Source organism: Canis lupus, chromosome X (assembly GCF_011100685.1).
Source record: "Canis lupus familiaris isolate Mischka breed German Shepherd chromosome X, alternate assembly UU_Cfam_GSD_1.0, whole genome shotgun sequence".
NCBI classification, from domain to species: Eukaryota; Metazoa; Chordata; class Mammalia; order Carnivora; family Canidae; genus Canis; species Canis lupus.
In genome coordinates this window covers 152,169-161,450 of record NC_049260.1, presented here as the reverse complement: position 1 = coordinate 161,450, position 9,282 = coordinate 152,169, and the positions used below count along the sequence as shown (strand labels likewise).

The 9,282-nt window shown below is 58.1% G+C and overlaps 1 long non-coding RNA gene across 4 annotated transcripts; it reads right to left on the bottom strand.

Moving 5' to 3' along the window:
* Positions 1–540: 540 nt before the first annotated feature.
* Positions 541–7,568, bottom strand: LOC102154958. Of its 4 annotated transcripts, none has more exons than XR_005386047.1 (4): positions 6,028–7,568; positions 4,484–4,634; positions 1,541–1,916; positions 541–1,411 (listed from the first exon to the last, which is right to left on the bottom strand). It is a non-coding gene; the product is annotated as an uncharacterized LOC102154958 (long non-coding RNA). The 4 variants fall into 4 exon arrangements; XR_005386045.1 differs by having other exon boundaries at positions 1,822–1,916; XR_005386046.1 differs by having other exon boundaries at positions 541–1,916; positions 4,467–4,634.
* Between the last annotated feature and the right edge of the window lie 1,714 nt (positions 7,569–9,282).

Below are 9,282 nucleotides of genomic sequence, written 5' to 3'. Positions count from 1 at the left end.
TTGCCCCAGGAGCAGAGCGCCCCAGGACGGGACATGTGGCCCGGGATGGACGATGAGGCGGTGAAGCTGACTGCCATGACCTCGCCGGCTTCCATCCGGGCCCCCGGCTAAGCCCCCCCCATTTCTCCGTCCCCACCTTTAATGTAGAGTGACCTTAGCGGGTGGGTGCTTCCTGCACCCCAGACCCACGAGAGCACCAAGGAGACCCCGTGTGCAGAAGTGGTTGCCGTGAACAAACACAGAAATGTCTACACAGTGCGCGTCCGGGCCGAGCCCGTGAGCTGAGCGGTCCCGCCCTCCATGAAGCGTTGATGCCCCTTAATTGATAGCGATTCACCTGCTCTATCATGGGAAAACCAACTTTGTGACCGTAAAATTAAACGCCCTTGAACAAAATTAGCTCTTTCCTACATAAAATATGTAAGAAAGCAGATGGCACCGTTCACAACCGACCTCTCTTTCTTGCTCGGCAAAAAAAAACCAGATCGTGCAGATTGCCCCAACGTTTTAGATCAAAAGGGAGCCGTAAATGCCCATGAAGCGTTTTTCATTTTTTTTTATTATTTTTTGGTAGAACTTTTACCCATTAAAATGGTTACGTTTTGTCTAAAATTATTACCTCCTGGAACAAAAAGCACAGGGTTTTTTGTAGGCTTTTTTTTTGGGGGGGGGGTCCCAAGAAGAAAAAACAATTATGCTATTCAATTTGTGGCCACAAAGATGTAGTGTAATACGAAGTAATAAAACAGAAAGAACCGTATAAAGTAAGAGTTACACAGATTAAATTGCCTAATAGAAACCTGACAGAGGGGAGCAAGCCTGCTTTATTGAGAAAGCTTTTACAAACGTGTAATCAATAATAAAGTTTATACATCCTGTCTCATGACTTGATTAAAAAATTCTTCTATTTATTAAATAAGTCTGCGTCGCTCCGAGCTGTAATGAAACAGCTGCCGCGGATCTGGGGTCATTCTTCTTGGGGGAACAGTCAGCATTCCGCACAAACCTCCTGCCTCCGGAGCCGACGTGCGGGGCTGGGACGACTCAAGTCCGCCTCAGAGACGCGCTCTCTCCACGGGGGACGAGGCGGCAAGGACATTCGCACAGAGACACGCAATCACAGACCAGCACACACAGCTACACACACACACAAATACTTTATTCCTGAGACGGGGCGCGGGCAGGCGGCAGTGCTGAGCAACAACACTCTGAGCTGAGGTTTTCCCAGCTAGGAGGATGGAGCGGTGTGGACACGGCTCACCCCTCACTCACCCTGGAGACGGCAGGGCCCTCGGTCCCGGCAGCCCCACGTCTTCAGAATGTTCCAGAATGCTCGAGTCCCAAGTCAGACTCCCTGCATGGAGCCTGCTTCTCCCTCTGCCTGTGTCTCTGCCTCTCTCTCTCTCTCTCTCTCATGAACAAATAAAATATTTATAATTAATAAATTAATTAAAAAAAAGAATGTTCCAGAATGCTGAAAACTATACGATGTAAAAGGATTTCGTGACGTCCACGGGTGGGGAGATGGTTGGGACAGCACCTCGTGTGAACGTGTGAATGAACATCCCTTCTTCCAAGTCGCCTCTACTCCAAATTACTGCCGCTGGCCTGGACGGCAAGGAGGGATTCGGGAGCACAGGATCTCAGCAGTGAAAGCGGCCCGTGCCCCAGCCCCGTGGCTCTGATGCCACCCATATGTAGTGGAAAGCTCCTCTGTGCCAGGCACTGTCTTAGGGGCTGGGGCCCCAGCAGCGGGCAAAACGAGGTCCCCCTCCCCCGGGGGGGGTGCATTGCAACAGGAGCTGGGGTGGTGCTCACGACCTGAGCTGAAGGCAGATCCTCAACCGTTGAGCCACCAGGATTTTGCACCAGACACCACACGGGTGAGAAGGCCGTGGAGCAACAGCTTTCAGGTTCTGGAAGAGACACAACTGTGAGCCTGTGATTCCATACCCAGCTAAAGTACCTCCCAAGGCAACCACGGACGTTTCCCGGCCCCCAACAGCCGGGATGGAGCATCGCTGGCTTTGCCACTTTGCAGAATGTGAATGACACTTCATCCCGCGCGGCAGAAATGTAAGCAGGAAATATAGAGACTGGGGGGGATTCTCCAGGACCCTCAGTTCCCCGGAGCATCCGCACATTTGGGACGTCGCTGGCCACCTGGGGCATGTGTGCTCCTCGTATCGCCGCACCCACAGCTGCCCTCACACCTGGGAATGTAGGTATGTGGGGCTTCGCACGCACATCCCCGGGGCGACCGTAAGCAATGTGCCCGGGGACAGAGGGGGATCTGAAAGCCACAGGATTCCATCCTCCCTGGCTGTGGAGACCAGATGTCTGAGATCCAGGAGGGGCGGCGTGGGCACATCCTGGGGGCTTGGAGGGAAGAGCTGCTCCTCTCCCAGCTGGAGCTGCCAGTGGTTCCCGGCGTCCCGTGGTGTGTGGACGCATCCCCGTCATCTCTGCCCCCGTGCTCGTGTGTGGCCGTGCCCACATCCAATCGTCCCCTCCTTATGCAGACCCCAGGCCACTGGGGCAGGGCCCACCTAAACAACCTCATTTGCATTTGATGACTCCTGTAAGACCTCGCATGCTGAGGTCCTGGGGGTTGGGACCGCGACATGTGCACTTTGGCCCTGAACCACAACGGGACCTGCACACACACTTCGGTTCCCATTTCCGTCCCTTTGCCGGGGCTGTGTCCTCCATCCGAGGTGGGCTCCCACCCTGTCACCCACGTCCTCCTCCTTCCTGGCCTGCCCGCCCACCTCACCAAGCATGTCAACCACCTTTTCTCCTGTTTCCCCCAGACTGGGAGCTCCTCCAAGGTACACCTCACTGACTTCTGCGTCCCCGGGACCCAGCACACAACACGTGGCCCACAGGAGCGTCAAAACGCCCAGACACGACAGCTTATTCCTGTAGGACAAGAATGGTGCTCACGTGTGCTGCTCTTAAACCAGCCCGTCCCTCTGTGAGAACGGGAACACCAGCTCCCAGCTCCCAGGGCGACCTGATTCCATGTGGAAGGAGGGAGGAAAGGCGGAGGTTTCCTCTCAATTTCAGGTTCACCAAAACGCACACTTTTGCAGTAAAAGAGGGAACATAAAACGCGCTGTCCGCGGCCCCCGCTCGTGCTGGGGAGCTGCAAGTTGGCATTTGCCTGCACTGACTTTCCTCGGGTCCAGCCACACGGCAAGTCTCTGAGTGTGTCTTGTGTTCTGACGGGACCGCGGGCAGGGCCGGGATGGGGACCCAGACCCAAAGCAGGAGGACCTCGGGGGGTCGTCGGCTGTCGGATGCAGCCCTGCCTTGGCAACCGGAGAGGAGAGCCGGAGTCCGGACGTGAGTGTGCTGCATGGGAGGTGCGGGGCCTGCGCTCTCGTGGGGGCCCAGACCCCAGCAGATTTTCTGAATGCCGAGAGGGGCACGTCCTCCCAGCCAGCTGGCGAGCCCGGAAAAGGGTGGGACCAGCCACCTCCAGGGCCGGCGGAAAGACCAAGAAGCACCTGTTGCCAGGAGGGGAGACCCCTAACCTGGTGCCCTGAGCCCCACAGCGGCCTGTGCCGACCGTCACCCCGCGACCCAGATGGGGCGCAGACCCTGACACCGCAGGGTTTATGTGCACGGCAAGGCCGAGACGCAAGCCTGTTAACCTGGGGGCGAATGCCTGAGTGTCGCCGCCCACATGGGCAGCGCGGGGCCTGTCGTCCGTCCTTCCTGCACCTGCTCCCCAGAAATAGAGCGGCTCCGGCCAGCCGCTGTCAGGCGACAGGCGCGTAGGCGTGCCTGGCAGGTGTGGGCCGCACGCTCTGCATGGGGTGTTTTTAGACTCTTGCCCTCCGGTCCCCTTGTGCTATGGCCAGAAATAACTGCGCCCCTCGATGCACAGGCGTCCGGGAGACTCTGCGGGCTTGGGGGCCACCGGGGCCCGCTTGTGCGCTGGGACAGGGCCCCGGGCAAGGCGCAGGCTTCCTGCGGCCCTCACGCACTTCAGGTACGATCTGTGGAAGGCGTGCTGCTTCCGACGGCCGCGGGGCGTCACCTGTCAGGGCAAACCTGTAACTGCTGCAGGTGGGCGCAGAGTCCCAGGGCTCCCATGCACCCGCGCTGTGGGGTCAGGTCCGCGGAGGCCTGGTGTCTGCAGCGGGTGCTCCTGCGCGGTCGGTGCCCGGAGCTCGCGTCAGCACCCTCCTGCAGCAACCTCCCCCATCGCGCCCGCCCCGAACACCTGCAGATTCAAGGGGCACCTGGGGGGCTCCATGGGTGGAGCATCTGCCTTCAGCTGAGCTCGACGTCCTGGGGGCCTGAACCCCTGTCCCGCCAGGCTCGGGAAATCTCCAACTGGCCAGACACAGCCATGACCCCAGTGGGAAGAAGGGCACCTGTCCACAGACCCCACCTGTTCACAGACCCCACCACACCTGTCTGCAGACCCCACCCCACCTGTCCACAGAGCCTACCTGTCCACAGAGCCCACCTGTCCACAGACTCCACTGCAGCTGTCCACAGACCCCACCTGTCCACAGATCCACTGGGGAGGGTCCACTGCAGGAGTAATTCACCTCACGGTGCAGGTGTGGGGTTGAAATCCAGATAGGAAACTTGACAGCCATCTTCACAACTCACGGCTTATAAAAATAACGCAAAAGGAGAAACCAGATTACATACCATCGGGCCTACTACATTGTGTTTTTATGGGCTAGGGATACACGTGTTTCCTAAAATTACACGCTCTACAAGGCAGATACGTGTATGCTATGCGGTGCAGTGTAGCACACACTCACGTATTACATGATATGATTGTATTCCGTGTTACGCACCCGTGTTATGGGAGGTTATGCGAGATTCGATACATAATCATGATGCCTCTAATTTTTGTGTCTACGGATCAGGGACTCTGCTCATCTCTGCACCAGCACAAACCCACATGTACAGCCTCAGACGCTCTTTACCATCTTTCCGTGTGTGCACCTGCGCGCTGTAAACAAGCGGAGTAAAGGAAACACACCTGCTTTCAATCTATTACCCATTTATCTATGTGTGCATCCATCGATCCCTCCTTCCATCATATCATCCATCAACTCATCTATCCACCCATCCATTCTCCGTCCATCCATCATCCACCCATCACATCTACCCATCGATTAATCCATTCCATCCATCCATCCAACCATCCATGCATCTACCTATCCATCCATTGATTCTTCTATCTATCTATCTATCTATCTATCTATCTATCTATCTATCTTATTATCCATCCATTATATCTATTATCTATCTGTCCATCCTCCCATCCATCCATCCATCCATCCATCCATCCATCCATCCATCCATCCATCATGTCTGTCAATCCATCCATCCTTCCATCATCTCTTTCTCTCTCTGTCTCTGTCTCTGTCTCTCTCTCTCTCTCATCCCCAAGTCTGGAAGGACACCCAAACTCCACATGGGCGCTCCTTTTCAAAGACTGGAGGGCCCATTGTCTCTGTGCATTTTCCGGGAAAGAACCTGCATTGTGTCGCACAACGGGATCAGGGCTGGGTTTAAAGTGGGTCAGAAAGGAAACTGAAGTTCACAACCCGCTCCTCTCAGGTAACCCAGTTCTGACTCCGCGAAAACTGACAACTCGACCAAAGAGTTCACAACCTGTGCAGGCCAGTTGCTTCTTGAGCCCGCCTCATCCCCGGTGGTCGTGGGAACGTTGTCTGGCTCCTAGTGAGGCTCTTGCTGCCCTTGAACCTCAGAAATGCCACCAAGTCTGGGAGGTTGGCCGTCGCGACCGCCAGGGCAGCATGCGAGGAGATGGAGCCGGTCGCCTGTTGCCAACACCTGACTCCACCTCGCTCCGTGTGTGCAGTGGGCCTGGCGCGGCGTGGATGTGTCCGCCCAGGGCAGCGTCTGCTCAAACCCAGTGGAGCTCTGTGCCCCCGTGACCCCGGAACGGCTCGTGAGACAGCGCGTTTCTGTCATGGAAGTTCCCGACAGGGGTTGGACGCCGGGGATTAGGAGTTAATTACATACCTCGGATTCTGGAGCCAGACAGTAATGCGGCCCTAATGCCATGCGTGGCTGTGATTTCCTGCAATCTGCTGGTACATAACCTCTGGGGCATGAACAAGAGCCCTTAAAATAACCCGAGTTATGTGCTGCCAAAACAAGACTTAACTCAGCTGTCCTCCGCAAGGGCATTCTTTCCACGCGGGCTGCTGGCGAGGACACGCAGATGGCTGGGCCCGGCTGGGGGGGCGGCTCTCGAACCCCGGGGATCAGCAGCCCCGACGGGCTGTGGTGCTCAGGGTCGCCGGTCTGACCAGTCTGTCTCAAGACGCCCCGAGGTGCCGCTTGAGGACTCGTGCTGGACACGGCGCTCACCACTCTGGGCTGCCTTCGCTCCCCAAAGTCTGGCGAGCAGAGTCTGAGGTCCAGGCGGGCCGCGCTCCCTCCGGAGGCTCCGGGGAGGGTCCCGGCAGCCTCTTCCGGCATCTGGGGCCCCAGGCGTCCCCGGGCTGCTGGCCGCGTCCCTTCCGCTCCATGTGCTGGAAGTTGGCATGTGGACGTGTGTCCTGGGGATGCCCCCATCCCGCCCGTGACACCTGCTCACCTGCCCATAACTCCTTCCTGCGCAGGTCGGACTTTGAGACATTCACACACCCGCGCACACACGCAGCTCCCATGTCACGTCCCCCGCGACCCCTGTAGGGTCACAGGCCACCTCCGTGTTTAACCCTTGAGGAACTGGCAGGTTTCTTCTTGTTCCCTCTTAACAGTACCGATGGCAAGGTGTCCCGTGGGGGCAGCTCCTCCCGGGGGCTCCCTGTCCCGTCCCCACCAGACCGAACGGACCGGCATGGCGCACCTGCTGCCCTCAGGCCCCAGCCCAGAGCCACGGTTGTCCCTGGGCACGCATGCCTCACTCCTGCCTCAGGACCTGCCCCCTGGCTGGGACCCTGGGCCTGGGACCCTTACCCACATGTTCGGGCTAATTCCTTCTGTTTTGTGTCTCCAGCCCACTTCCAGAGCACGCAGCTGAGAGGAGCCCCCACGTCCGGTCAAACGGAGCCCTTCCCGGCATCAGAGCCTGCACGTGATTCCCTTCCTCCCCGTTTCTACCCTCACCCCGTGTGCAGCAACCAGTCCTCAGACGTGGTTATTCACATCTGGACAAAGGAACCCCTACGCTTCCCGTCTTCTGTGAGCGGCGGCCTGGCACGTGGAAGAGGAGACATGGTTCCCTTTATCCTGGGCCTGGGCTTTGCAAGTTGTCTCCAAGCAGTATTTGTAACCCCTAAAAAATAAAATATGTAATGATCCACGCCAGGAACTCTGGCTCTCCAGAACTCGGAGTCCTCGTGGGAGCGGAACACAGCATCGCCCCCACGGTCCTTGGAGTCTCTGCCACCTTCACGCTCGGGGGCTCAGGGGCACGAGGACGCCGCAGCCAGAGTCCTGCTTCCGCGGTTTGAGCAGAACTCAAGAACCGTCCAGAAAACAGTGCTTCCCCCCCAGAGAGCTGCGAGCGGGGTCCCGCCGCGGCACGAGGCTGGGCGGCCAGATGCCTTCTGTCTGGTTATAAACTTATTTATAGCCCGAACTCGTTTCCAAAACACGTTTAACGCACGTTTATTTTTAGCTCAGTGCGCGTCCGACTCTGGAAAAGTTGGGAGACAGAGAAAACGCTTTTCGAGCTCACGGACGACGTGGGTGCCTTAACGGGATCGGCTCGCGGGGGCTGCCACTGCCCGGGCCGGAGGCCGTTTGGGTGGAGAGCGGCCGGCTTGTGTCAGGGTCCTGCTGGTCCCGGCCTCCGGCCTCCAGGTGGGCGATGCTTCAGGTTCTCCCGCCCCAGGCGCCGCCCCCAAGGCGCCCGCTAGGCTCATCCCCCGCAGGAGGCTGCAGGCGGACCATGTGGGACTGCGGACTGTGAAGGCCACGCAGCCCCGGAGCGTAGCTTGCACCTGCTCCTGGGGGGCCCTAACGGAGCAGGTGACGGCAAGGAACGCGCGGTGCTCATTAAACATACAGGCAGGCCACCTGTGCCCAGATGGCAGTGCCCGCCCAGGTGAGGTGCCCTCCCTGTATCTTCACCAATGCACGACCATTCCTCCCATGACTTAAAGGGATTGACCTAATGGCTGAACCGGACGACCCCCCAGGGGTTACGGAGGAGTGTCTCTCATCCCTAAGGGTCTGGAAGGGGTCCTGGTGATGGTGAGAAAGGCCTCACTGCAGGTCTGTAGGCTCCACGGCTACAGTGGATTTGGGTGCCGTGTGAGGCTGCTGGGGTGGTCACAGCAAATGACCCCAAACGGGGACCTACATAGGACCCCATCCTGACCCAGCTCTGGAGCTCCAGGCAGGACCACTGAGAGAGATCCAGGGGCTCCGGGGAGGGTCCCTCCCGCCTCTTCCAGTGTCTGGGGCCCCAGGCGTCCCCGGGCTGGTGGCCACGTCCCTCTCGTCTCTGCCTCCGTCCTCATGTGGCTCCTCTTGTGCATCTGCGTCTCCTCCTCTGTCTCTTCCGAGGACCCCCGTCGTTGGACGTAGGGCCAGGACGAGCTCATCTCAGAGCCTTCACGTCATCCCATCTGCAAACACCCTATTCCCAAATAAAATCCTATACTCAGGTTGCAGAATGGTCCTAAGGGCTTTGCGCACGTCTGCTCACCGAATGCTCAGCAGAACCCGCAAGGCGAGGGCTTTGATGACGTCACCGAGGAGCAAACGGAGGCCGCAAGTGGGTGAATCAGAGCCCTGGTCACCAGGTAGCCCACGCTGACACAGCAGGATGAGCTGTCCCCGTCCAACACGAAGCATTTCATCACGCGCGATTCGGCACAGACACACAGTGGAAGCAGCCCCTGTGCGCGGACAGATACACAAACAAAGTATGGTCCACGCACACGGGGGACTACTACCTGGCCGTGAAAAGGAGCGGACTGCCCCGGGGATGGACCCTGAGGTCGTGGGGGTCACTGAGGGAAGCAGACCCACAAGGACATGTGGCATGTGACTCTGTTTATATGAAACATCTGAAACATGCAACCCACAGACAGGAAACAGGTCGCCGGGGGCTGGGGGAGCGGGCGGGGGGTGGCCGCTCGTGGGGGCGGGGTCCCCGTCTGGCGGATGGGAAAGCTTTGGCACTAGACAGAGGCGACGGCTGCACAGCGCTGTGAATGTGCAAAATGCCGCTGCATCGCTGGCTTTAAAGTAGCTGAGTTTAGGTTACGTGAGTTTTACCTCAAAACAAAATATCTGAAGTAAAAACGTGAAACG